This window comes from Indicator indicator, chromosome 1 (assembly GCF_027791375.1).
Source record: "Indicator indicator isolate 239-I01 chromosome 1, UM_Iind_1.1, whole genome shotgun sequence".
NCBI classification, from domain to species: Eukaryota; Metazoa; Chordata; class Aves; order Piciformes; family Indicatoridae; genus Indicator; species Indicator indicator.
In genome coordinates, this window is record NC_072010.1 from 130,921,265 (window position 1) to 130,927,011 (window position 5,747).

Here is a 5,747-nt window from a genome sequence, read left to right on the forward strand (position 1 = left end):
CTGAGCTTCCCCAGCCTCCAAAACCCACTGCTTTGCAAAGTAGTTGTCACTGACTCAAACTGTAGCCAGCAGGAACCTCTTCCACAGCAAGAGAAGCAGAATGACTGAATCCAGTCTGCATTTATTTATTAATCACTAACTGCAGGGGAATCCTCTGGGACACTGCTAATTGTTCTCTGAGAGGCACCAACAACTCACAGCTGCTGGAAGCAAGAGTGGGAAGAGCCAGCTCAGCAGCCTGGAAGATGGAGGTGGCACCTTGGTGATAGCCACAGTCCACAGCAGGCCTGGCAGCAACTGGCAGTAGCTGACCACAGCCTCGCAGTCCTTAGCGAAAGCAGCTGGTGGGTGAAGCTTCCCTCAGAAAGGCAGTGTAGAGGAGTGGGCTTCTAGCAGGGTCAGCCCTGAGCCCTCTATCTGCTCTCCAGCTTCTCCATGACCACCTGGAGTGTCTTGTACAACTGCTGTCAGATGTGCCATATTTAAGTGTATATAGGAAAATAAAGACATCAGTTATTCAAGTGGCTTTCCTCTTCCTCTCTTGTTGTAAAGCTCTGCCCAACACAAAGAAAATGAGCAAAACCCCAAGGCCACTAGGACTGGCTTCTGCCCAAGCCCAGGTCCAAACCAGGTCCCTTGCTCCACCAGTTTGAGCACAGCTGAATTCTTTTCCCCACAGCCACATGTCATTGACTTCTGTGCTGCTGCTGCAGTGTGCTCCTCTCCCTCAGGGGATGGCAGCCACACAGGGACTCACTCCTCAGTGCACTCTTCACCACAGGAGGCTTCTCCTTCCATCCTAGCAGCTTTGCCCTGCCTGCAGCAGCTTTGCCCTGCCTGCAGCAGCTTTGCCCTGCCTGCAGCAGCTTTGCCCTGCCGCTCCTCTCAGCAGCATGAGAGCTCAGCACCAGTGTGAGACCCAACCTGAGCACAAGGACAGCATCATGCTGTGAGCCAGGCTAGAGGAAATGTGGTGAGCCAAAGCCTGAGCTGGAAGTGGCAGCCCTGCTAGCTGGATGCTCTTGTCTCCTTGGTTGCATTCTCCAGTTCCCCACTGCACTCTGACCAAAGGGAATGGAGCAAACAAAACAACTGCTGCAAGAATTGCCTGGAAGGACAACACAGAGGTGGGTGCTGGGCTCTTCTCACACTGATGAGTGACAGGACAAGGGACATGGCCTCAAGCTGCACCAGGGGAGGGTCAGGCTGGCCATTAGGACATCTCTTTTTCACTGAAAGGCTTGTCAGGCCTTGGCACAGGCTGCCCAGGGAGCAGGTGGGGCCACCATGCCTGGAGGGGTTTAAAGATCCTTTAGGTGCGGTGCTTACCAATATGGTTCGGTGGTGAACTTGGCAGAGTAGGAGTAATGGTTGGACCTGATGGTCTCAAGGGTCTAAGACTGCAGGAGTTGGAGTGCTTGACACAATGCAGGGAATAGAGAGTGGCTTTCTGCTGTGCACCTGGGGTTCTTTATACTGAAAGAGGGAAAACCAGATTGCTTTCTAGGGAAATCAGAGCCAGGGCTCATCAGCTGCACTGAATCCTGGGGTAAAGCACCAGATAATGTCTTGTGTCTCTTGTCTGGGCAAGGCCTTTAGGATGTGACCCTGGTTGGCTGCCCCAAGCTTTTCCTAAGCTCTTGTGGTCCAGGTCTGTGCAAACCCTCTGGCAGGCTGTCCTTGTGACCTGTGCTGGGGACACCTCACCAAGGAGCACAGCCTGACCTGGGAATGGTCTGGGTGGAGGCCCTGCAGCAGTGCTGCTGCGGGTCTGCACTGGGCTCCCCTGCTGAGGACAAGGAGGGCAATGTGACCCCAGTACAAAACCAGGTGAAGCAGCTCAGGAGCAGGAGCACAGCCTCACAGTCCCCTTGCTCCTGCAAGAGGCTTTAAAGACACACACAGGCATGTGGTGGCTGTGGTTGCCTCCTCCATGAGCTGTTTCCAAGCTGGATGAGGCCTTGAGTAGCTGAGCCTAGTTGAGAGGTGCCCCTGGGCATGGTGGGGAGATTGGAGGAGCTGAGCTCTGAGGTCCCTTCCTACCTAGGATTCTGTGATTCCTGTTTTCCAGCCCCCCAAAAGTTTTTGATTCTGCTTGTTGCTTTCTGTTGGTTTTGTTGTTTGTTTTCTTGTGCCACTGTAAGGCAGGAGTTCTGTTATCTAAAATAGGTTATTTTGCTTTACAGTAGCATAAAAGAAAAACAAACAGAAAGCTTGAAACCTCCCCAAAAATTTGTGGCAGCTCTTGGAGTGGTCAGCTTCCTCTGTGCTCTCTAAAGAACTGTTACAAGGGTTTCAACTTTCAAGTATCAAAGAGATTGTTGCCCTCTAATTTTTGACTCCTGGCATGAATTGATCTCTCTGGAGCTGCAAGAGGTTTGCCAGGACAAGGAATCTACATTCTCATTTATTACACTCCACATCCCAAAGCAAACAAGCCAGGGGTTACAAATGACGTCCTGCCATTCATTTCCTTCCTGTCAGACTCCTACTTCAGCAGTTACTCACAAACTTCACTGGGAATGTTTCACTGGGGAGCAGAAAGTCTGCTTTAAATTAAGTTAAAAGGAAAGTGCTCCATCAGGCAGTAAAGCAAACTGAGCACATGAGGGGGGCCAGCTGCAGGACCTTGCCCTGGGACTTGCTGAGCCTCAGTTGCCAGTGGCCCACAGCTGAAGCCTGTCCAGATCCTCCTGGATGGATCCCTGCCCTCAGCTTGAAGAAAGGCTGCTTTCCTTTGAGGGATTTTCAAGTGTTGCTACAATAAATGGCTCCTGCTTTGCAGTTTCAGTCTGGCTGCCTGTCTAAAGCTGGAGATGAGCTATCCAGTCCTGGGGGGCTCCTGTTCAGAGTTGATTAGCAGCTCAGCTTGCATTCAAAAAACAGACAGCAGGCAGCTCCCCCACTGATGGGCACCATGGGCACAGCCAGCAGTGCTGTGCAGAGCACTTGTGGTAGGACACAGCACACATCAGGCACAGCTTCTCCAGCCTCACAGGGAGATGTTTTGTGTCTCCAGCAGTAGGAACAGGGCTGAGGTTTGCAGGAGCTCCATCTGCTGTTGCCACTGCAGGCTTTTTCCTTCCTCCACCACCAGGTCCTTACCCTTGTTTAACTTTTGTCTTGAGAACCCATCCAGGAGTCCTGGCACTTCAGTGTAAACTCTAGGATATAAATTCCTAGGATGCTTTAAAAGATGTATTCAAACACAGTCTGAGAGGTACAATCAGAAGGGTCTCTTAAGAGAAGCCTCCTAACCCAGCTGAGGCTGAATGCTGAAACACTTCAGTGGGGGCTCAGAGCTGCAAAAACAGAAACTCAGATCTACAGCTAAATACAGAACTCTGGTAGAGCTGAGCCAAAAAGAAGCAAACCAGTATCTGGTGTGGTCAACAGGCTGTGGCTCCAGCACCACTGAGAGCAGATCTGGGGAGGGGCAGATTAGAGAAAGGCAGAGCTGCATCCGTGTCACACCAACCAGGTGACTTCTTACAGAGCTGGGGGTGCAGTGGCTGCAGGGCAGGCACAGAATGATTGAAGGGTTTGGGTTGGAAGGGACCTCCAAAGGGCATCCAGTCCAAATCCCCTGCAGCACTGCTTCACAGCTCTGCCAGGAGCTGCTCTGTGAAAGGCTCATCACCTGGGGTGGTCCATCAGTGATGCTCTGACATGAGCAATGTGCACGCCTGAGGCACACTGAGTGTAAAGAAATGCATTAATTGTGTGCAGACAGCAGAGCCACCTCACCAACAGGGACAGAGTTTGCTCCACAGACGTGCAAGAGGAGCAGCACCAGCCCAGGCTGGGGACAGGGTGGTGAATTCAGCATGAGAGGAGGCTGAGAGGGAAGCGCAGAGCAGAGGGTTCAGCAGGCATTTCCCTCACATTTTCAAGAGCACAGAAGTGGTCTCCCCAAGGCAAGATGTCACCTGCTAGCAGAACAAAGCCACAGGAGGCTCTTTTAAGTGTCCTCCATCTTCTCTCTCCATTAACTCGATTTATGAGGGTGCTTCAGGGAGCACTCGAGCAGCAGTAATTACTCTGCTGTCACTGGTTTAATGTCTTTGCTCCCTGCTTTCCATATCCCACAGCCCCCTCTGACCTTATACATTCTTGGAACGAGGCAGTGAGAGCACCGAGTGCAGGCATTCAGGAAGGAAGACAATTTAATTCTCTTCAGCTGCTGGTCACTTCTCAGCAGCTTCACCTTAGGTCGGGGCAGGGATGACTGGATCTGCTCGGGATCAGGGACAGTTTTATGAATGAACATAGCCAATGAACAGGGTGTGGTACCTCAGCCCTGTGCTACTGCATCCCTGTGGCACCTCATTCTTGTGCTACTGCATCCCTGTGGCACCTCATTCTTGTGCTACTGCATCCCTGGGACACCTCATTCTTGTGCTACTGCATCCCTGGGACACCTCACCCCTGTGCTACTGCATCCTTGTGGCACCTCATCCTTGGGAATCAGTCATGGACAGCAATTTAGCAGCACCCCTGTGAACTTCACAGTGTCAAACATTCTTTTCCCTCATGGGGTGTTCCAAGTGCTTTCCTCCTCCTGGCACTATGTTGTCTCTCTCCTAAGTGTAACTGAATGCAGCTGCTTGACCCTCCAGCTGCAGTTTCTCTGGGGACTGGAATCTCTTTGCTCCTGGCTCCCAGCCTCTCCTCTCACAGCAGGACAGCTGCCACTGCATGGGAAAAGCCTGCCCACTCCTGGCCTCACACCCAGCTTCTTATCCTGAAATTCAGGTTCTTGTCCCTCCAGAGGACAGGTGATGGAGTCAGAGCTGCCAGCATAGCTCTCACCTTTCTGAACCCCTGAGAAGTGGTCAAACAATGAGCAATGTTTTCCTTCTTCAGCACATTGTCTTTCCTGCCTGCCAGTCCACAGAATGAAGTGCTCGATGTCCTCCTTGGGATCAGTAGCTCCAAACCACCTCTAAGGTTCCAGCAGGCACACAGCCAGCACTGCTGCCTAGGTCAGCTGCAGGCACTCATGGCACACATTTGTGTAGGAACAACGACAGGACTGAACCTTACAGCCTCTGCATCTTGGCAAGAAGCAGCAGCTGCCAAAGATCACTTTGGGAACAGGCAGTAAAGGCATCAGCAGCCGCAGCCGGGGCAGTTATCGTCCTCCTGGGCAGCCAGCTGCAGTTCGGGCCCCCGCTGGAGCTGCTAACAGCTGCATGCAAAGCTCCTTGAAAGGACCAGCGGTAGCCAAGTGCCAGCGGCTGGGAAGTCAGGGCACAACTCGCACAGCTGCCGGGCTGCTGCTCAACCTCACGACATGTTTATTTCAGTTACCGAATATTCAATTCAATTCAGAATACCGTGGCACAACGACCCAGGAGCATTCCCGGCGTTCCTGCCGTGCCCGAGCGCAGGGGCACGGCAGCAGAGCAGCACCCGCGACGGGGCAGGGCAACGCCGTGCCTCGCACGCATCGCTGCGGGCGGCGCCGCTTTGTCTGCAGCCTGCTTCTGTCTGTTACAGCAACCGGCCGAGAGCGGCCCCCCCGCGCACCAGGGGCCGCGCTGCTGTAGGGCAGCCTGGGCCGGGGGGCGCGGGCAGAACCCCAGCCGCGACAGAAAGCCCTGAGCCGAGGCCCCTTCGGCGCCCCGCGGCCGGCGGTGCGCCGCGCGAGCAGCCCGGCCCAGCTTTCGCCGTTTCCCTTCTGCCCGCCGCGGCCGATCCCATTGGCCGCCTCCTTTCCCGGGTGACGCGGTGCCGGGCGGCGA